The sequence below is a fragment of the Lissotriton vulgaris genome, chromosome 1_1 (genome assembly GCF_964263255.1).
Source record: "Lissotriton vulgaris chromosome 1_1, aLisVul1.2, whole genome shotgun sequence".
Taxonomy (NCBI): Eukaryota; Metazoa; Chordata; class Amphibia; order Caudata; family Salamandridae; genus Lissotriton; species Lissotriton vulgaris.
The window spans coordinates 1,595,047,266-1,595,071,434 of record NC_141685.1 but is presented as its reverse complement, the minus strand read 5'-3'; the positions used below and the strand labels follow the sequence as shown (position 1 = coordinate 1,595,071,434).

Here is a 24,169-nt window from a genome sequence, read left to right as displayed (position 1 = left end):
TAGGACAATCTTGTTTCATATGGAGCCTGTGTACATACATACACACGTACATACTCTACCTTGTATATATTGTTTGGACAACATTTTTGCAGTGAATATAATTGTACTCCTTAATATTGTACTATGCATTTTGAGATCATTGATTTCACTGAAAATAGAAAATCCGTGACATGATTTGGAACCCAAACAATTAAACCATTCAATACCCTCCATGAGCAACCCGAAGCAGTGGACGTGCAGAAAATGTAACAATGTCGAGTCTCATGTGCACATTAGCCTGTAGAATACGTTTTTCTCTGAACATCCTAGTAATTAAGATGCAATGAATGTATCCTACAGAAAAACGCTGTATTTTGCTAAACTTTACTCACAAGTTAATAATACTGCCGTGAAATATCTAAATTAAAGTTTGCCCTGAAAATGTCAAGTATTTTTATGCAACTTCACAACCAATTTGTAGCAACAATTTACCTGATTATTCTCAGAGGAGTCCAACAGCATAAACTTCATAGGTACGAATACAGGCAAAGAGAGCCCATCTCCTTTAACTTTTGAATTTCCATCCGGTAAACAATGCGACTTGGATTCTTAGTCATGAGTAGTTCCAATTGTTTTTTCAGCCTGGAGACAGTAGTTGTTGATAAGGGCTATACGTCGGCAAGTACCTAAAAAACGCAATTAGAAACAAATAACGCAAACGGAAGCGAATAACGCAAACGTAATAGTACGCAAGTTGTGAAGCATTGCACGGACATAAATAAACACACATTCCGGTAACATAAGCACAAGCGTTTTTTCCTCAATGAAATCCTGATGCACAATTAGTTGTCGTTTCTGCTGCTTTGTTGCTTTAGAATGTTAGGATTTTCTGTGTCAATATTGTTATGGTTTTGAATTGCATGATAAGAAAGTGGGAATGGAAATATAACCAATGAGAAAGGTCAATGGTGATTATTTCTTTCCTGGTTAGCTGCTTTCAAATACAGCGCCAAAAATATTACTTGCTGAGAGAGTTCCGTGAAAATCAAGGCAATGTCTTTATTTCGAATTTTCATATAGCGCGCAAACCACAAGATGCAATCTCAGAGCACTTAGGAGAGAAACACAGCAATGAATGGATCACGTCAGTATGGCAGAAACGCATAGGCAAAACTGAAACCTGCAGTTTAACAATTATAATATATTGGAGAATGGAAAGGCCTTGAAAGGGTGGGCTGAGCGATCAAAGGCCCGCCTTTGCAGTGGGCAATGGCATGAGGTATTTACTGGAAACAGTAAGTAACAACAACCCAAACTCAACTGGGAATTATACATCCCAGTACAATTTCGACAGGGTTGACCTGCTGAAATTGTACTGGGAAAAACTGCATGGGTCTGTTTATAACACCTGCTAAATAACATGTGCAGTGGGGGAAACAGAACACTTTGCTCCATTGCCGCGGGGGCCAATTGCATTCCGCCTACCTGCCCAGGAGATAGGAGCACCGCTGCCTGCACCAGGGACCCCACGCTGTCTGTCACCCCTGCCGCCGCTGCCTGCTTCACCGTGCGGCCGCCGAGGGGGAGAGACTACAGCTCCCAGGTAGCAGGGCAGCAGCAACGCCCACTTCCGCCCACCATCGCGCCCGGAGGCGCTCAAAAGGAAGGGGCAATTCCCGCGTCGCGGGACGCGCGCGGGCGGAGACCGGGCAGAGGGCGGGCCGTCTTAGGCCGTCAGTGGCCGGAGGAGGCCGGGCTGGGCCACCCCCCCTTGGCTGCAGGAACGAGTAAGTGACCCGACGTCCGTAAAATATGTACTGCGGCTACCGAGGAGGTATTTGTGTGTTGTGTGGTTCCTAATTCTCCACACTTCTTTTGTTTTTACGCTGTCCAATTACTGTGGAATAACAACTTATAACAGTCTATAATGTCGATACAAACCACCTTAACGGATAATTATTTGCTCAAAGTTGTTAGCAGGATCAACAGTGAGAGAAGAAAATCTCTGGGGCAAAGTAATTTACCTGAGCCACAACTTGTCTCAAACCTGGAATCCGCCAACGAAATTAACAACCCCCCCACTGTGACAGTTGAGTCTAAGGACACTAGTTGTAACATTGGAACTACCTCTGTAGAAATGTTAGATGACTCTATCTCTGTGGAAAACCTACCGGAAAGTACTGATGGTACCCCGCAATCATGCACAAGGGCTACACGTTCTATGAGAGCATGCAAGAAACTAATTACCAAGCGGGGAGGCCACATGTCCAGGAAAAAAAAGGAACCTACACCCAAGAAAACTATCTGCGACAAAGGGACATTAACCAAGGACAATTGCGTTACTTTAAATACTGAGCAATTCGATCTGTTGGTGGGTTGCATCGACAGTAAATTGAGGCTGATTGTTGATCCACTATTTGTTAAAATTGATGCCTTAACAGCAGAAGTATTAAGATTGGGATCCCAGCTAGATGTGTACGCAGCCAAGATATCTAATATTGGACCGGCTACTAAGGATGCCCTTAGCATTAATTCTGCCCCTAAGCCAATTAATGGGAGGTCCTGCTCTACGAAAAATGCAACTTCTGGCCCCAATATGACTAGTCTGACCCCGCAGGTCCCATCTGCCTTACCAAGTACGAGTATGTCACCAGCATGTCATCCAGGGAGGGTAATGCAGGCACCACCCGTGACGGCTACGGTTGTTGGATCTGCTGTGGGACCTTCTAGCAATATACCACTTCCCAAGGCAGGCGGGGCAGCTCAGTTACCTGCAATGCCAGCCACGGCCGCAGTTACTGAGTCTGTAGGGGCCTCTGCTGCCTATAATCGCCCGGTGGACCTCCCACCCGAGTGTGTGCCTTACGTTGTGGTTCTAACGAATGTCCCATCCTTACCACCCAGCCAGGTCTCACCTCCCCATGAGCCGCGGGACTCGTTAAAGAACAAAACGGTCGCCTGGCTACATAGACACTGTGGGTTCCCCATCAATTTCTCGGACCAAATTCTTTCTACTAGAAGGGTTACATGGGTTGGTAACATTAGAAAGAATTGTGGGGGAGACTGCGTGATTGTTAATTTCAAACACCCCCAGCATGTGGCGACGGTCCTATTGAGAGCTGCTGCAATAACCCAGTATGAGACCGACGTAACCGCACGTCCTTTGGGCTATTTTTACAATAATCTTAATAAGTTACCGCCTTCCATTAGTAGAGATAGGACTTTTACCCCCAACATTGTATCCAATAGCGAGAGATCCTTTCAACCTAACCCTAATTTTGCTCCAACTGGTAATAGATTTTTCCTGCCTACACCAAACCCTATACCTACTGTGGATAGTTTTTTTCCATCCAACCCCTTTTTTCCATCTAATGATGTTAGATCTTTTCCACAAACCCAGGGGATGGGGATGGTTTACGAAGTCCCTGTCCAGAACAGGTATCAACTCCTGAGTTCCCTGGATCAGAATGATTGACTCCCTAGGAGACTTGGCCTTGAAGGGGATGCCAATAGGGGTGCCATTCTGATTAATTCCAGTGAGGTAAATGTGGACATTGAGAGTCAACAGTCTAATGATACCTTGGGCAATAATTGTAGTAGGGCAAACGTGTCTTATGCTGCTGTGATCTCTGAAGACCCCGTGAAGGATGCTGATACCAATAATGGGAGGTCCACAAATGAACATTGTAGCAAAGGCAAGAATCCTAATAATGTAGGGGATAGTTCTAATAATGACCTTACCATGGGGATTTCAATTGTTAGTTGGAATATTGCCGGATGGGCTTCTAAGGCACATAAAATGGAGTGGGAGGGCATTATAAGGTCTTATGACATTTTATGCCTGCAGGAGACATGGTGTGTTGCCAAACCAAGTTTTGAAGGGTATACATGCTATAGTCTAGAAGCTACTGAATCAAGGCATGGTAGGGCAAAGGGAGGTTTACTTTTTTTAATTTCAGTGGATCTAAAATTGACAATTATTAAACATCTGTTAGTCGAACCCCACTCGCAAATTCTTTGGGTCCGTACAAAGGACGGCACTGACGTGCTTTTAATAAATTTTTATAACAATAATTTTAACAATTTACGGCACAAAGTAATTGAGGAGTTAGATTGTGCCCTCATGAAGCTGATATCTGAGGCAAAATGCACTTTTACTTATATTTGGCTAGGGGATTTTCACTTAACAGTTTGCAGTCTGTCCTCGTCGAGGGCATGTGGGATTCAAACCAATAGTGGGGATTGCATGGCACACTTCCCACACCACGCCTATGGGGAAGCTATTAATAATGTGATGGCTTCCTACGACCTTGAGCTAGTAAGTGCTGACCTAGGGGGTAGTGATAGTCCCATCCCAACCTTTATTGGGCGGAATAGTGGATCCATAATTGACCATATTATGGTTTCATCTAATCTGGTACCTCACTGCCTGACCACGGTAAGGGATGCTTCTTCCCTGAGTGATCACAACTATATCACTATGCAAATTACTATATGGGAATGCAGAGTAGAACTGCCAACAAAGACTTTGGGGGGTGTTGAGCCACACAGGGCTAATGGGACCAGGCTAAGGTGGAAAGGGGAAAAAGCATCTATAGTGGAACCCATTATTGTAAATAAATGCCGTGCGGATATAGATATTATCCTGACTCCAGGATGTCCGCCTGCCTCTGTTATGACTCATTTTCTTAACATTAATAACATCATCAATAACATCTTCACGGGGACCAGTTCGGGTAGAAGCGAAAAAGGGATAGGCTGGTTTGACCATACATGTACGTCCCTTCTTTCGCAACTTAAACACGCTCTAGCCCCTACACCAAGAGATAAGAATAGAGTCAGACTTTTAAGAATTGAATACAAAAAGGCGTTATCTAAAAGGAAGAAGGAACTACAGCAGGAGGCCTGGGATCTTCTAACCAAGTCTGCAGAAACTGCTGACAGCCGCTTATTTTGGTCCACCATTAACTCCCCTTTCCTCCAAGATGATAATAACCCACAGCTCTCCTCCAATGTTGGGAGTGAGGAATGGGTGAAACACTTTTCCGCAATCTTTCAGGAAGATATCAACACGTCCGAGGACCAAAGGCTTTGGCCTGTGGTGCCTCTAGATATCGCCCTGAAGGAAGTGGAATGTAGTATTAAATCTAGCAAGGGTGGTAAGGCCCAGGGGCCAGATGGAGTCCCAATTGATGTGTTCCGGGCTCAGCCGCAGCTCTGGGCACCGATACTTACTTTGGCACTCAATGCTGCGGTTACCACTCTGATCCCACCTTCTTGGGGTGATTCCATCATTGTCCCCATCTACAAAAAGGGAGATAAGGCATTAGCTTGCAATTATCGGCCTATTAGCCTGCTTGACTCTTCGGTTAAAATTATGAGTCGAGTGTTGTTATATAGATTAGAAGAGGGGGCTGATGAGAATGGGATTCTTGCCGATTCACAATATGGATTCAGGAGGGGGCGGGGGACGTTAGACCAGTGCCTGAATCTTGAATTGTTGATTGGCAAGTATACTAGAGCAAAGCCCGGAAATTTATATCTCTGCTTTGCTGACCTAAGCAGTGCTTTCGATTTGGTAAATCATTCTCTCCTGTGGTCAGTTCTGCTAGATATGGGTGCCCCCAAAGAAATTATTTTTTTCCTTGCTAGATTGTACAGTAAGATGCAAACATGTGTTCGCTATGGGGTTGGTGGGGAGTGTACCCCAAATTTTAACGTTAAACGAGGGATTAGACAGGGATGTGTCCTTGCCCCCTTGCTGTTTAGTCTTTTTATTAATGGGGTTGACTCTGCTTTGAAAACTGTTAAGGCTGATGCCCCACAGGTTGCTGGTAATAGTGTCCCTGTTCTGCTTTATGCAGATGACGCGGTACTTCTGTCCCGAACACCTGTTGGCTTGCAGCGCCTGATGGACAGGTTTACACTCTTTATTGGGAGTAGGAGGATGCTGATTAATAAAAACAAAACTCACACTATGACCTGTGGGACAAAGACGGGAAAAAATTGCGCCTTTTTTATAGAAGGGGTAAAGGTTCAGCATGTTAATAGCTTTTGCTACCTGGGGGTTACCTTTTCTAGCGATGGTTGCTGGGGGCAAGAATTAACCAATGTTAGGACAAAAATGAGAAAAAGCTCCTTTGGTATCTTCAAATTTGCCGCTAAACTGGGAGATAGGCGAATTAAGGATATGATGGAGATCTACAAGGCGCGCAGTGTATCTATCGCCCTTTATGGGGCGGGACTCTGGGGTTATTGCAACGTCGAGCATCTGCAGAGGGAAGAGAATGACTTTATAAAGAAATTACTATGTCTCCCTAAATCTGCCCCAACTGAGTTGATACACAAAGAGGTAGGGGTCGCATACTTGGGGGACCTAGCTTTACTTAGGCCTCTACTACTCTATCGCGCGACCTGGCTCAAGGAAGAGACAGAGTTTAATCAACTTGTCATCAGGGATTGCCTTGGTTTAGACAACTGGTCGATGATACCATGGCTTAAATACGTTGTGGACAGCTATTTGAGCATTTTTGATATTAATTTGCTGTTAGACCACTGTCCCCCACAAGGTCTTGTCAAACAGGACATGAAAAACACCTTTAAGTCCTATAGAACTCTGAAACGCTCAGCTGTGACCAATACCCTTGTTACTGTTAATCTCTACAATAAATATATTGCTACCGAGGGATTTCAGAACTACCTGAATGTGGTAACCAGGTCGGCGCATCGATTTGTGCTAACTAGACTGAGAGCTGGAATCGCCCATGTTTTGGTGGCCTTTCCACACCAAAAAAAGCACCCGGTTGGCCCTTGTCCCTGCGACGGGAATTCAAAACAAAGCACCATGCACTTTATGCTTATCTGTACGTTGTTTCAAAATGTAAGGATTGCATATTTGAAACCAATATTTCTTAGGTATGGCATTCGTACTGTGGAGGATGCAATGTGTATTTTATACAATATGGACTGCCCTTTTATATGTTTTTATGCTGCGAGTTTTATTTGTAAATCTATGACTTTCAGGAAAAGTATGATTTTTTAACATTACTGTCACTTACTGTATTTTATCTTGTTGCATTTTGCTATGTGCTTTTATGGTCATCGATTGTTATGAACCGAATAAAGCTTCATGAAATGAAATGAAATGAACATGTGCAGTGTACTCCGCATGACTAGGTATTCTGATCCCTGCGCGTACAGGTTTGTTTAAACGTTTTGTTGCAGGAATCAGAACTTTATGGCCCACTTGTATTCGGGTTGGTGTTTAACTAGGTTTCCCTTGATAATAGAGTTTGTCATGAGCTGTACAATCACTACATTTTAAAGCTCCTTTAAAGGTAAGTTTGAATTACATTTTAACATCAAAATTAATGATCTCATTCTCAATAACACCAGTAAATATATATTTCAAATCTGAAAATTTCCTGCCTTTAAACTATTTTTTGGGTCCATAAGAAAATGTTTTATCTACAAAGCTTGAATTACCTAAACGGTGTGTTTTGATATTATTTTACAATATTGGTATCGTTAAGTACTAGTTTGATTTTTTAGCATACCAAAAGAGAAGGGCTATAGATCTGCCAAAGATTGCCTGTGCAACTTTTCTACCTTCAAAAAGAATTTCACCATGATGGTGGCAAAGATAAGAGTGAGAGGTTGAAACTATAACAGGTCTTACATTAGAAAAAGTTCTCCTCTGATGCTAGCATTGATAAAGAGTACATATTTAAACGGAAAATAAATCCAATACTTCCTAATATTGCAGATAGCAGTGCCCCTCTGCTACGGGTTCACACCATGCAACTCTGGGCATTAAGATTGCTTAATCTCCACAACGCCCCCCCCCCCGCGGCGGGATGCCTGGCTTTCACCTTGGGGATGCCCAGTATGGGTTATCTCACAGGGAAAAGCCAGGACGGGTTCCCAATGCAAGCACCGAGATGCCCTAGGGTAAGTCGAGCGCTATATAAGGACACACATACATACATACATACATACACAACCACATAAGTGGCAAGATGTTGACAACACCAAAAGAATAATAAACCTTTTCACGCTTACAATGCCTCTCACTTCAGATCACTACAGTCCATCCTACCACCATAGAAGACCTATGAAGTCCTCAGGTATTAATAGGCTACGCTCCTTAATGCAATGCTAGATCAAATCATTGTAACTATAACCACTTATTACGTAAACATACAAGTGATGTTGTTTCCTATGTTGAGGTAACAGCATTCCTTTTGACTATGACCCCAGACATCCCAAAATTCATTTTACCCTTCTGAGAAGCAGTGGGAGGAATTGAGCTCTGAAATATGTGTTGTACAAGCTAACAAATATACACATTTATAGTCCTCAGACTACAAAGCCTAACTCGTAAAACAAGCAAGTAAATGAATTAAAAATAGGTAAAGGGTCCAAAAGGTACCAACCAGCCTGTTGTGGTGCTGCCAAATATAGGGGTTGAGATTAACAAGACAGCCTAATCTTTATTCCATATCATGCCTCTATTCTATCTCATGTGTCTTTCTCCCACCTCCCTACACTAACTGTCTATTTAGCTCATTACTTTCCATCTCTGCTTTCCCCCTTTGTTATATTTTCTTTTCTTTCCCTTCTCTTTTTACTTTATTCTTTTTTTCAGCATTTCCCTCTTTTGCTCGGAGTCAAAGTCTGGTCAAGAAAAATAAGCCCCAGTTACCAAAAATGAGTGCCGGTTCCCACCACCACAATTTAAGCATATCAATGTTGACTCAAATAATGACCGTCTGTGAAACAATTTATTAAAGACTAAAGATGTTTGTCATTCTTAATGTTCCTGATACTACCCGACTTCCTGACCACAAAGGTTCCATTTAATAAGAATGCGTATATATTCCCTTTCAGGAACATTTATGCATTTGAATGCATTGGTTAACTTGTTCTCAAACAAAATATCTTTGAATCGGTCTTTGGTTATTAACGAAGACACAAGGAAGGTTTTCCCAAATGGTAGGCCCCTGTTTTCTCAAAACCAGCCAGAATTAGCTCTGTGCAGTAATATGACTTTTAGGGACCAATAACCATGCCTGGTACTTTGGTTCACCATTTCTCTTACAAGTATGGCCTTACATTAGTTATTATGCTCAGTGTAGATGGTTGCAAAACCAGGACTGACAAAGCCAATTTCATGACAAGGGTTCAAGATTGGGGTGACCAAAATGAACCATGCGTTGAATAACTGACAACTTGTGTACATGATAATAGCTTGAAGAGAGAATGGGCTTCAGAGGGACAATACTTTTAGAGTCCACTTCTTACCTCAACAACTGCTGCTAACACAATAACATTTCAAAATTTTGCTTCTGCTCATTGCCTTTCCAACTGTGCTTAGAATAATTTTACTGACCTTCATGAAAAACTCCAACATCTCCTGCCATTTTTATGCTAATGACACACAACTTTGCTTCAAAGTAGCCTTTTCATGGGATATAGATCTGCTCGCTCAGACCCTCATAAATGCTTTGCCTTGGCTCAGCACTATGTCAAATAAGACACAACAGGAAATCAAGCCCTACCTCCCAGCTGAAAAATCCAAACAAAGGGCACCATCGCTCATACTGGCTGGACTGGACTATTGAATCTCCTTACTCGCTTGATTACCATAATTTCATCTCGCACTACTAAAGGAAGCACATGCTAAAGCAAGACTATATTCTAGGACCGGGAAATTTGACCATATCACACCAATCTTTATTCCTTTTAACTGGTTCCCAATCATTGCCAGATTCACCCTCAAGTCTGCCTGTACTATTTGCATAACTCTTCACTGAGTTGACAAATTATCAAGGAAATACATTGGTTATTTCAGGTGGCATCATCTACGAAGCGCAGACATCCTAACCTTGAATGCCAGATCTACACAATGAATAGAAAATGTAAGCAATTCGTCTTAGAAACTGACCTTACAGCAACCCTGTTATTAGATCAAACTCTTTGTTTGCAGGCTTCCAATGAAAAATGAAAAGATGTATTGTGGCAATACCTTGCAATGTGAACTATTACCAATTTGGACTGAATTAAATTAGCTTTCTTGAAGGACACTCTCTTCGATATAGAGACATCTGCATTCCTGTTTCTTCTGCTTAGTTAAATACATAATTAGTTACTCCTAAAACATCTACATTCAATAACTCAGTTCCCTATGCTCGGTCTGCTACATCCTTCTAAGTACCCTACAACTCCTGGTCCTTTTGCTCCCAGATGGATATTATTCGTTTGTTCCTATATATTGTTTAAAATCTTTTCTATGCAAGTCTGTCTGTCACCCTTTGAGCTTAATTCGAGATATACAAAACCACACATGAAATATGGGTCCACTTGGCAGCCCTTAAGAGGGTTCTAGTGGCTCATTGAATCCGTGGCTATGAACTGTATTTCCTCCATATCTCTGAAATCCTCCTGACGTAAGAAATTTCGACAGAGCACTCAGTCATGAAACTAAGTTGGAAAATGTTTCGGAATGTGTAAGGAAAAGACTTGCAATGGGGCTGGCCAACTGTATTCAAACATTTTTTTGAATTGCCACATAGCAGGCCTTAAAAAATTGTTATGAAAAAAATGACTATGAAATATTCAAAAGGATGTTAAAGAATGCTGCAAATTAGAAAACAATAATAGTTACACAATGAAAGGTAAACAATAGTATGTAAGATGATCAAGTAGTAATATCTGCTCAGTGTGCCAAAATATCGGTTTACATTTTTATTTAATCAACTTGACTATGAGAAGTCTGAGGAACACTAGATGACAAGAACACTAGCCTTCGTAAGGAACGGGGCAGCATTTTAAGTAATATAGATGTCCAGTAGGGCCATTTGACAATTCAGGTACAAAGGATCAAGATGGTTTGTAGGATAGATCACCAGACTAATTGCTAACACCAAAGAGATCCTTGTGGACCCACTCTAATCTAATCTGTCCATCACTGATAAAATTAACACACCAGTTATTTACAGTGCAACGAGGTCCTAGCAGGGGTCTGGAAGCACTATATAAAATAATGTTATTAAGTCACCAGTCAATTTAAACTTTCACAATATACATCTTAGAGATTTAGTATTGCTCACAGTAACAATAAATTATACAATGAAGGTAATATGATAATATAGCAACATAATAGTGATAGAACGAAGGGGGGGCGTGGCTAACCAGCCAGCATGGCGGACGTGAGCTGTTAGCGCTCCGGCTGATACCCCCTGTTTATCCTGGGATTTCTCCTGCTGAGATGCGATCCGTGCCCACACTGTGCAGGTCTGGTGCAGTGAAGCGAAGAGGAGCCCGAACAGCCTGGCGGTTTGCCATTTGCTGAACGCTGGACGGAGAGCCGAGACCTGTGAGAACAGCGAGGCCCAGGAGGGGAAGGCGCGTAAAGTGCCCCGCGCGACAACGGCTGCCGCCGGAGCCTGAGACTGCATCTCCGGGGTGACATACAGCACGGGACTGCTGGGGCCGCGCTGGGGACCTGGCCCTGTATCGATCCTGCGCAGATACGGAGTCCCGGAGCGGCTGTGCAGGCGGCGGGCTGCCGAAACTCGCTGGGATCTGAAGGCCAGGGCCGATTGGAGCTGCCGGTGGGCGCTGGGGTGAGGAGCGGGGCCTGGGTGCGGCGCGGGCCTGCAACGGAAGTGGGGAGTGAGAGGTAGCAGCCTGATCTGCACCCGGCGAGCCTTGCTTCAGAGACTGCGGGGAGACGGGCGACCGCGAACCGTTCCCACAGAACGCGGGCCCGCGTATGTCAGGAGCGGGACACAGGGCAGAGCGGGCAGTCATTTCCCCCTTCGGCAAACACAATTGTACCTTTATAATTCTCTGTTTTTAACATATTCTTGTATTGCAATGGTTTTAAGTAACTATGCGAAATAAAATTATTACTATTGTTACTATTCTTTCGGCAAACACGTCGAAAGCAGTGCAGCGACCTGAGAGATCAACCCCTGAACAGCCACACAGTGTAAAGGAGGCTGGGAGAAGGTGTGCCTGCTGTGTCCAGGGAAAGTGAAGGGAAATAGGGAATGCTTGCTGCAAGGACCTGGGAAACTGAGGCTGGTGAGACAGTGAATGGACGCCATCTTAGGGGCGGCACCATTTTGAGTGGGACAGAGGCCTGTGTGGTGTGCCTCTGGTGTAGGAGACGGGCCCGGGTGTAGAGGGCGCCCCCGGAGAAAAGTGGTGGGACACCTGTGAGACACTGAAAAGCGAGGGCCTGAGAGGTGCTAGACACCCGTGAAGCTACAGGGGAGCCAAGGGACAGTGGATCACCAGCAAGCCGAAGTATTGAGGGGAGAGCATGGCCCCTGTGGAGCGGACCAGTGGCAATACCAAGCAGGGCCAGAGCTTTACCAGACGCAGCTCTGTCGAGGCTGCACAGCGCGAGGCAGAGGCGATACAGGGAGACAGTGCCCAGGGACCCAGTAACCACCAATGAGACAGGTGGGCACCTACCAGGGGCTATTGGTGGGGCCGAACCGCGTCTGTGCTGGTCTCCTCCGACGCTGATAGTGAACAGCAGGAAAGGTCCCGTCAGGGAGGACACCAGAGCATCGGGGGCAACAGTACGGTGTCCCTGGGCCAGTGAGAAGGAGAGAGAGGATCCCTACACTGTGGAGGAGGAGCAGATTGCACGTTGCAGTCTGCATGTGAAGCCCCCGGTAACTGTGGCTGGTGCGACGTGGGCGGTTTTCCTTCCAATTACAAGGACAGGCAGTCTGGTCACTTAGGAGCTGGCCGCAGAATTTACGATGTCGCCCACAGAGAGGATTGCCTGCTGAAAGTTTTGCTGGCCGAGTGGCACGACGTAGCTCTCTTTCGTCGGCAGGCGGGGGCCCCAGTTTAGTAACCTGCTGCTGGTTGTGCTCCCACAAACTGCGGACTGCCTGTGAATGCCAACGGCACAACAGCTTGTGATGGGCCGGCTGTGGGACAAGTCGCAGTAAGGACAGACATGTGCGAGAAGCCTGGAACCTCCACAAGCGTGCCACGGTGGAGACATGGAACCACAGGTGGCGACCCTCAAGGCCAAGATGGACGCTGTGCTTGCAGCAGTAGAAAGGATTGGCCCCACCCTGGAACAGACCAAGGAGTCCCTGGAAACACCAATTGACAAGGTCACATCGGATTTCACCCTCCTCCATGCAGATCATCATAAGCTGGCCGAGAAGGTTGTGGTACAAAGCCAACCGATTCAAGACCTTCAGCTCATCACCCAGAGTCATACTGCAGCACTACAGGACATGATTGACCAGGTCCATGCGCTTGAAGACCGAATAGAAGATGCGGAAGGGAGCTCTCGGCGCAATACTATTCGCGTGGTGGGCCTTCCGGAGGGGGAGGAAGGCAGAAACCCGGTGCAGTCTCCTGCCACCAAGGGGCGCTATTGCAGCAGTTTGTCAGGGAGAGGGCACACAGAGTGCCGGCGCAGAAGCCCAGACCGGGAGCCAGGCCCTGCCTGTTCCTCTTCAAACTCCTTCATTACTGGGACAGAGATGTGGTGCTGCGCGAAACCAGGAAGTCAGGAGACCTGAATGTGGGGAATTGTCATGTCATAATCTTCCAGGACTCTACCGCAACTGTGCAACAGCGCAGAAGCAACTTCATGGTGGTGAAGCGTCAACTTAGGGAGCTGGAGTTGCCTTACTCCCTGCTGTTTCCGGCCCGGCTGAGAGTGGTCACAAAATAGGGGACCATTTTTTTAAATCCCCGGCCAAAGTGTGGTACTGGCTGGAGGCAACGGGGCAGTGGACAGGAACACGGCCTACGGGTTCAGATACCGACCATCTGATGGAGAGAAGACCCCGACGGCGTAGGCGACGAGGGTTGCACCAATCAACAAGACCGGGCCCAGTGGCACCCAGTCCGGAAAAAATCAGGATGGAACATCGGGAAGTTCTTGAGGTGGTGGCAACTCTTGGGGCTGTACATAGCAGCGACCACATGGAGGCCCACATATGCAGTACCCCGGGAATCCGTGGCTCATCGTCTCCGTCCACTGTGATTTCGGCGGATACACACCTGCCGGTGGTGACTCCACAGACTGCTGACCAGATTATGTGATACTATGCCGCTGTACTGAGATGAGACATGGTCAACCTACGCAAGTAGAGTATTGTTTTGATTTTCCTGTTTCTACACACATGTCGTTAGGCTGGGCTGCACACTAGGGATGCCGTCAGGGCCTAAAGGGGTGCATGCACAACATCGGGGAATGGCTTGCAGCGAGTGGACGGGATGTGCGGCACTAGATGCTGAGCTCATTTACAATCATGGGCACTCTACTGTGGCTCGCACCGGATCTGCACACTAGTCCAGATCACGACATATTCATGCACCCTCCGTATACACTGGAGACATGGGAGGGGGAATAGTGCAGTAAAGTCACCGTCACGGCACGCACCCCAGCAGGCAGTACACCGGAATAGCCCTGTGTGACACGGAGAATATAGTAATTAAACTTGACACAGCTGGTGGGGCCTTACTAATCGCCCAGCTCTATCGACCTCCTCAAACAATGACTTCTTTTCCAATATCTCTGGTAGAGCAGATTGCACACCTTGTGACTCAGTATCCAAAAATACTCCTGGCTGGCGATTTAAACTATTGGTTTGATAATACCACCAGTGATCCCCAGGCAATGGAACTTTCACAACTATGGGCCCGATTCACAGAACTAACTTAAGACAAAATCCTAAACTTACTACTTTTGGTATTCACAGAAGTTAGGATTTTGTCTTAAATTTGTCTTAACACAGACTTAAGACAAAATCCTAACTTCTGTGAATACCAAAAGTAGTAAGTTTACAATTTTGTCTTAAGTTAGTTCTGTGATTCGGGCCCTGCGTTCAGATATCAATCTGACTCAGCATATACATTCGGCTACTCATGCAAAAGGTCATATACTAGACCAAATTTGGTCCTCTAATCTTTCCTTTTCATTACTTTCCATTATGCCCTGCATTTGGTCTGACCACTTTTTTATCCAGTTTACATTAACTATTAGTGGGTGCACCAAATCACCACCTTTGGCGGGCGGAGAAACCAGGAAATGGAAAGCTATTAACACACCTGCCTTTATTGAAACACTGGTATCTACACTGCCAGTACTCAATAAGGAGGTAAACCTCATGGAGGAGGAGATCTCTCATTGGCTCCTAAAGGCTACCGACACACATGCACCTCTAGTGAAATTCACACATGCACGCACTAGGGATGCTCATAAGTGGTTCACCTCGGACCTCAAGAACTTAAAACTTGAGGTACGCCAGAAGGAAAGAAAGTGGAGAGCAAATTATAAGCCTCAAGATTAAGGAGGAGTATATTGCGGCTCGTAGAAATTACTTAAAGATCATTTTACAAAGTAAAACCAACTATTTTTCTGGGAAAATGTTAAACTCTCAAAATAAAACCAAAGACATCTTCAACATAGTTAATGATCTGTGTAATAGCAAAAGAACGGTGCTTCCCTTGACTTCCTCGCAGGAACTTTGTAACTCATTAAATGACTTCTTCATAGATAAAATTATCACCATAAAAAAGATTATTCAAAGTCTCCCCGGTGGGGATCCCATTGAAGAAATCTACCATAATCCAGCTACTTTAGATACTTTTCCATCCATTGATGAGAAGACTTTTCCAGAACTTCTTACTCGTGCCAAATCTGGCTCGCCCTATGACAGCTGCCACCCCATAGTGGTGGTGTGGCTCACTGGTTAGAGGCGGCAGACCCGGAAGCAGAGAACGGCCCGGGACCAGGGTTCAATTCCCAACGCGGCAGGGTCGTGGGCCAGGGTCAGCGGACTCGATAATTCTCGCCTCGGTGCCTACTCTAACCAGGGATCACACTTGGCAACTCTGGGCATTAGCTTTCCTCATCTCTACAACAGCCCCCCACATTCACCGGGAATGCCTGGTTTTACCTTGGAGATACCCAGTAGGGACCATCTCACAGGGATAGCCAGGACGGGTTCCCCAGCGGTCTACAGCGCCAGGACGCCTCAGGGCAGCAGTGCGCTTTACAAGACACTTACATTACATTACATTACATTACATATTTTAAAGGAGGTGTGTTTAGTTATCCCACCAGGAATCCTTCCTCTTTTGAACGAATCACTTACACAGGGCAAGGTTCCTGACAAGTTTAAAAATGCCACTGTGATTCCACTACTGAAAAAAAACAGGTGTAGACCCCCTAGATCCAGCCAACTACAGGCCTATTTCCCTTTTCCCTTTTTTTCTAAACTCCTGGAGGCTCAATTATCCAGGTGTCTATCTAATTTTATTGAAAGTTCGGAATATCTAGAACCAAATCAAGCGGGATTTCGACCATCTCACTCAACAGAAACTGTTATCTTGGCTGTCTAGGATACATTAAGATCTAATGCATATAAAGGCATCCATCAGGCCCTGGTGCTCCTTGATTTGTCGGCCGCGTTCGACACGGTTGACTATAACATCCTCATCAGCCGTGTCGAGCAGGCCGGCCTCAGAGGCCCCGCACTGAACTGGATGTCATCTACCTGCGGGGTCCCCCAAGATTCCTCAATTTCCCCTCTATTATTTAATCTTTATCTTCGTCCATTGATCCACTCTCTAAAAAATTATAAAATTACCCTATACAACTAAGCTGATGATCTTCAGTTAATCACTCCCTTAAATACCCCGGACTCAGCCGCCGAATGCTCGGCTGTAATGTTACACATACAGAGATGGATGACTCTAAATCATCTCAAACTTAACCTGGGCAAGACAGAATTGATCTCGCCGGGGGAAAGTGAACTGAGCTGGGGTCGACATTTTTGGCCAACCGATATGGGAATTCCTCCCACAAAGACCCACTCGGTAAGAAGTTTAGGGATCACACTTAATGGGGATCTATCCCTTAAAAGTCAGGTAGAAATGGTGGTCTCTTCAAGTTTCTTTCAACTCAGAAAGATTAGGAAAATCGCCCACTTTTTAACACACTCTGCACTCAAGTGGTGATTGCTCTCGATTGGATTTTTCTAACAGTCTTTACTTGGGCCTTCCAACTGGCCTAATAAAACGCCTCCAGATGGTTCAAAACCAGGCGGCTAGGCTTATCTGGAAGCAACCCAAGTGGCAATCAATTAGGGCTGGGTTGGAAAAACTCCACTGGTTGCCAGTGACCCAGCGAATTGCTTTCAAGGCAGGCTGCATCACTTTTAGGGCGCTCCATAACAATGGCCCTATATTTATCAGGAAGGCCATTACCAATTATAAACCCCAGCGCAATTTACGTTCCACACACTTAAGCCTTGCAAATGTCTCTTCATTTAAAAGGAAACGCCTGGGTGGCAGCTGTTTTTACCATCTAGCTGCCTCCCTTTGGAACGTTCTCCCACTTTGTATCAGACAGAGCAACGACTTATTGGCATTCCGAAAGTCTTTAAAAACGTGACTTTTTCAACAAGCTTACGCTTAGAACTGTGTTTAGTGTCTTGAACAAATAGCGCCAAGAAACCCAAGGGTGTACGTGCGCTCTAGAAATAGTTATTAACATAACATAACATAACAATTACACCTGTTGTTTCTGAGGTTTGGACGGATGCCCCTCTGGGGATCCGACCCATTTGTTTTACTGTTTGCAGTTGTTCTGTTGTTTGTATTGCAGCACACTGCATGCTCTCCTTCGACCATGGCTTAGACCTCCTGGTGCGGCCCTTGTGCCCCAGACCGCGACTGATTACCCGGATTAATAATGACATGCACGAATATCGTGACCTTGAACATACGTGGCATGCACATGCCAGCAAAGCGTTACTCTATCTTTTCCTACCTCCAGCAGCACTCAGTGGGTATCGCACTCTTGCAGGAAACACACATGACCCAGACGGAGCTCGACAGGCTCCGCGGGCGTTGGAGAGGGCAAATATACGGCACTAACTTTTCAGCGCACGAGCGGGGTACACTGATCTGGATACGAGCTGGCACTCCCTTCATCCGGGAGGAGGTGGTGGTGAATCGCGAGGGCAGGTACACCCTTGTGCGGGTGAAATTGAACGATCAAGAGATGGTATTGGGGTCGCTGTATGCCCCTAATGTGGACCAGCCGTCCTTTCTAACACAGCTGACGCAGGTCTTGAACCCCTATGCTGGGCTCCCTTGGTTGCTAGGTGGGGATTTTAATATGGTGCTGGACTTCCAGTTGGACAGATCTTTTCCCCCACCAATGCGCAGGTGCTTAGGGACTGGCTCTCTAACTGGGCGCTGAAAGACCCAGGTCCACCACCCACACCAGTTCCCAAAGTTAAAAATCTGGGAATACTGCTAGATGACAAACTAACATTTGCTGCACATGCACATTCCGTTGTGTCTACCGCATTCTACAAGCTTAAGTCCATTAAGAAAATCCTTCCGTTTCTTCCCCCCAACTCAGGAAAAACTCTGGTCACTGCTTTTGTCATGTCATCCCTTGACTATTGTAACAGACTTTTCATCAATGCCTAACAGAAAGTCATTCATAAGTTACAATCTGTACAAAATGTAGCCGCAAGAATGCTTTCGGGTACTCCAAAATTCAAACCCATCACCCAAGCGATCAAAAACTATCACTGGTTAGCGGTGAAGAATCGAATTAAATTTAAGGCGCTCTGCATAGCCTATAAAGCCTCCCGCAAATTAGGGCCACACTTCCTCAAAAAATCCCTAGCATTCTATGCCCCCAATAGAGCACTACGCTCTATGAATGCCTTGCTAATGACCGTGCCCCGGACCAAAACAGCCTCATGGGGTGACCGTCGTTTCACCGTCGCCACAGCAAAACTGTGGAACTCGCTTGATATAGACATCAGATCCTGCCCTACACTTACAGTTTTCAGAAGAAAAATAAAAACCTGGTTATTTAACCAATAATTCTCCTCACCCTCTCTTTGAGTTGCTTCTGTTTACAGCGCCGAGACGCCCTTGGGCAATTGTTTGCGCTTAATAAATTTCATAAATAAATAAAATACCTGTGGCGCATCCTCCACCAGACTGAAACAAACTTCTCCCATTACTCAGCAGTCCACAATTTGCATGTTCGGTTAGACAGAATGAAGGGTTCCCAGTCTTTGCTCCCGCTAATTGCGCAATCAGAATACCTAGGGCAGACACACTCCGATCATAACCCTGTGGTTCCAGATCAGTTGGGAGGCAGACCGCCCACCTGTCCTCAAGTGGCGACTCCAGCCGTGCGCACTGGAGGACTCAGAGTTTTGCTGTTCCCTGGGAACGGCTATTCTAACATATTTCGATATTAATGAAGGGACGGCGACCAACGTATTAATTGAATTGGACACCCACAAAGTGGCTGTCAGGGGACACTGTCTGGGACCCATGTGGAATATACGTAGGACGCTATCAGCTTCCCTTGCGCGCTTAGAAGCTGAACTATTACAATATGATCATGAAGTAGAAGGAGGGGGCAGACATTCATATCCGCTGGGGAACCTCCGCGCCCAACACGCTGAACTCCTAGAACTGCTGCGATACCAAAACTATGCGGCACACGCGGCCCGAACACACGCCAGGGGAGATAGAGCGGGTCGCTTACTGGCTTGGTTACTGCGGCTGGAGGGAAACCGTGCCCTGATAGGGGCGCTTCGCACAGCGGAAGGGACCCTGGTGTATACGCAGCACGAGATGCACTGCACCCTAACCAATCACTACAAGCACCTGTACAGGGCCAGAGGAATAGGCCACGGGCACCTCTTAGAGAGGTTCTTGAACTCTATCCAACTGCCCACAGCCTCAGAGGAACACAAGGAGGTGCTTAATGAGCCTCTTTCCTTGGAGGAGATTGGGAGGCGATCAGGTCAATGGCATCTGGGAAGATGCCAGGACCGGACAGCTTACCAGTTGAGTGCTACAAATTATACTGTGAGTTCCTGGTGCCATTACTTCATGGGTTGTATTACACAGCTGTAGAAGAGGGATTGCTACCCCCTTCAATGCTGGTGGCGTTCCTGGTCTCCCTGCCTAAGCCGGACAGAGACCCCATAGCCCTAGGATCATATATACCCCTTGCGATGCTTAATATAGATAACAAAATCCTTAAAAAAGGACTGGTGCAACGGCTGGCGCCGGTGGTCCCCCACTTAGTCCATGCTGACCAGAATGGGTTTATCCCTGCCAGGTCCACGTCGATGAACCTAAGGAGGTATTTTAGGGTGGCGGCCGAGGCCGCGCATGAGTGGCCCAGGGCAGGACGCCTCATCCTCGATCTAGAGAAGACGTTTGATTGCTTAGAGTGGGGCTACCTGTCGGCGGTGCTGTTGCGATATGGGTTGGCCATGGGGTTCCTCCAAATGGTTGACCTACTATACAAAAACCCTACAGTCTGAGTGCGCCTATCCCCTTACGTCTCTGAAGTTATACTGGTGAGTCGAGGCACCAGGTCCCCGTTACTGTTTGCGCTGGCAATTGAGCCCCTAGCAGTTGCTATACGTGCAACCCTGGGGGAGGGTATACCGTTGGGGACGCAATCCATCAGGTGTCACTCTACGCTGACGATCTGTTGGTGTATGTGAGGGACGTGGTACACATACCTGCACATCTGGCCCAGCTACTGCAGACCTTCACCACCATCTCGGGGCTCCGAGTGAATGCGGGTAAATCCTGTCTTTACTCTTTTGGTGAGGGGAACACCAACCCGGGACATTTCCTTGTGGAAACACAGGTCCAATAGAGAGAGGGCACCTTCCGATACCTGGGGATACAGATTTACCGCCAAGCAAATGATTTGTTTGATGGGAACCTGGGGAGGGAAGTCAGGGCACGCAAATCGCAGGTGCGCTTCTGGAACACGCTCCCGCTGACGATCTCAGGCCGGGTGGCGCTCGCCAAAATGGTCATGCTCCCCCGTCTCCTGTACTACTTTGTTATTTTACCACTATTTATTCCGACCCCCTTTTTTAACATGCTCAATAGGATGTTACAGGACTTTATCTGGGGGCACCGCTCGACATAGGCTGGCACTAGCAAAGTTATATCTACCTACGGATCAGGGAGGCCTAGCTGCGCCTTGTTTTGAACACAACTACCTTGCCGCTCAGCTGCAATGGGTTGCTCGCTGGCTGGCAGACAGGGGTAGGGAGGATACGGCCACAACACTGCTGTCATACTCGTTAGAGCGAATAACCAGGCTCTTCCACCCTGTCGCTACCATTGCGAGGCTGACGCCGCTCCTATTAGCTTTGGCATACAAATACTATCGGAGGGCTCTATATATATCACCCGAAACATCGTCCCTTATGCACCGGCCATACCTCTGTAGGGTTACCCTAACGGTGGAGGGGTGCTTGTGGCTCCCGGGCTCACGGAATGGTGGGAGGCTAATATTCATACACTCGGAGATTTATACCAGGATGCTGAACTCAACCCATACAAGACCCTGGTGGCAGAGGAGGGGCTCCTACCTGTGGGGATCTTAGCGCATCGCTCCCTGATTGCTAAGTTGACTGCCAAATGGGGGGACATGACCACAGAGCCCAGTCAGCACCTAACCATGCAATATCTGCATGTCATGGGGAGAGGCAGACACCTGGTCCACTGGTTCACGGCATTGCTGCGGGCACATGGGGCTTTCAGTTTGGCTCCACTCTGCCGCAAATGGGAACTGGATCTGGGGCGGCCACTGCTGGATAAGGAGTGGGAAAGGATACTTAGAAGTCCTGTGTGTATCCCCAGAAACATGCGATTCCGCCAAATCCAGCTATTCATCCTTCACAGGGTGTACCTCACACCCAAACTAATTACCCGGGATTTTCATCGTACCGTTGCACTGTGCCCTAGGTGTAATGAGCTGGGGGTGGGGTTTCTGCAAGCTGCCCTGGGTTTGGTACCTCATGGTGCGCAATTAGTGGGTTTCTACAGGGTTGCACAGGCCGCACCAAACCCTTTGATTGGCCAGAGTACATATTACACCACTTCAAGAGGACCCCTAAGGACAAGGTAACGTCGCGGTTACTGGACCTGGGGCTAGTGGTCGCAAAACGCCTCCTCACAAAGAGGAGGAAGGCGCATGATCCGCCACACACAAGGGCATGGAGTTCCTCATTTCAGGCATGGGCCAGGGCAGAGGGGATGGCCAGTCGAAGGGAGGAAACACTGGGATTACGGAAGGAGCCTATAGCGGCTCACTGGGAGCAGATGCTTTGTGCGCTTCAGCAAATGGAAAGGGAGGGACACGTGAGACACACGGAGGGAGTAGATAATGACCACACAGGCGGAGGCATGTCACAGGCCGATACACTGATGGGATAGTCCGATAACGCTTTACCTTGGCTTTACTCTGGCACAAGTGCAATCACACTTGCGCGGCCATAGCTGCGGAGCGCCCACGGCTGCCCCAGGGGCGGGAGGTGGGACATGAGGGGAGAGGGAGTTGAGTATGTACACACTGTTTATGCTGCTACTGTTACTGTTCCTTTGTTTTATAAGTAAATCATCTGTTTCAAGAATCAGGTTGAATGGTCAGCAATGGACCACACAAAATGCCAGGAGGTAAACGCACTGCTTTTACATTGTAACGTCAGAGACTGCAACACGACTCTTGGACTGCAGTAAAGCTGGCTCCTGCGCGCCCACTCCGCGTTTCACTCAAAGTAAAGTTTGAATGCATGCAAAACTAATGTGGCCGCACACTCATGTGTTGGCGAGCAGCCTTAAGTACGATTGCAAGCTTATACACGAGATGCCTGTTATGACTAAGTGTACACTTAAATCCATAAAAACAGATTTGACAAAAAAATAATAGTGATAGAACGAATACCGTGTTGTGAAAATGTCAGTCCTCAGTACTTTTGTCTCAGAAGTGCCAACTCCATCCTTTGAGTTTCAAAGATAGATAAAATTGGCACTAATGGTCTTGGCGATAGCAATATCAGTCATTGGTGCTTTAAGACTCTGTAAAGTTAAACTATATGAACATTATTAACTATTAAGAGAGCAATCTTATACATGTATACAATTTACATCTTTTTAACTCAAAAGTTTGATCTGAAAACATGCCTTGAATGTAAATGAATTTATGTGAAAAGCACTTTTTAAACTAGCTAAAGAGTTCTCATAATTTTCTATACCATATTTTCACATGCACTTTTAACACTCCCTTCCTGAACATTTATATCAATTTTAAATAGTAACTATTTGTAAAACCTAGTATTAAAAAAAAAAACTTGTCATGGCTGTTAATAGCTCCCTCCATTCAAAGCGCGATTGTATATCTTTCACGTTATTAAAGTTTAGCGTGCAAATTCATCACGAAGACAAAAATAAAACCTGCCAGAACGAGGAACAAAGCAAAACCGATTGATTTAGCTCAATAAAAGTGCACTAGCTGAGAAGATCACGCGTTTAGATGAAAGATGAAACAGATGCAATACACGGCTAAGATCAAAGAGCACCATCAGTTCGCTCTCAGAGTCAAAATCCAGCTGAGCATCAGGAGCCCTGCCTGCATAATGAGAAAGGTTGACTAAAACAGAAGGATTAGACAGATGAGCTGTCTCTTGCCAGAGCATTGCTAGGAGGCCCTGCTGGGGCACTTGGAAAGACACATTAGAATGATACACCTGCTGCTCCACAGTAAGGCCTACAGGAGGCCAGACTGGAAGAATACATTACACTAATAGACTAAAAAGCGATTTTTTATAAGCGCAATATGTACCCCAAATGTATGCCTTTATAGCTTACAAGAAGTGCACCGTTCAGCAAAATGGTTGCCCACAAACTCTTATTTAGCTCATCGGGGAGCCTGATAAAACATGCATTGGTAAATGCAATATGTTACGCCTCTGTGATTAATAATGAGCACTTGTGCAGTATCAGTTTCTGAAGCTCCTTTTTAGATTCATATTAAATACAATAGATTTCACAAGCACAGGGCAATCGCTATACAGGCACCGCTGTGCAGGTGAAACCCAAAAAATGAAAAAACAGACCAAGAATTTCTCTGTTGGAAACTAGCAAAGCAGACACCATGCTGTGGGGCATTCAGTGTCAAGAGGGAACTATGGCCAGCCTCATCTATTTACTTAAAGCATAGTCCACACACACAGTGAGAGTGAGTTGATATTATCATACTAAATGATCCATCATAATAAATGATTCTTTTAGTAGGTCCCCAGAAATGTAAACTATATCAAAAATGTTGAAA

At 46.1% G+C, this 24,169-nt stretch overlaps 1 long non-coding RNA gene across 1 annotated transcript in view; it reads right to left on the bottom strand.

The window, feature by feature from the left end:
* Positions 1-471: 471 nt before the first annotated feature.
* Positions 472-24,169, bottom strand: part of LOC147750857 (uncharacterized) — a 163,892-nt gene continuing 140,194 nt past the window's right edge. The window contains exon 4 of the long non-coding RNA XR_015299881.1: positions 472-665. This is a non-coding gene — a long non-coding RNA (uncharacterized LOC147750857). The remainder of the gene's footprint in view (positions 666-24,169) is intronic.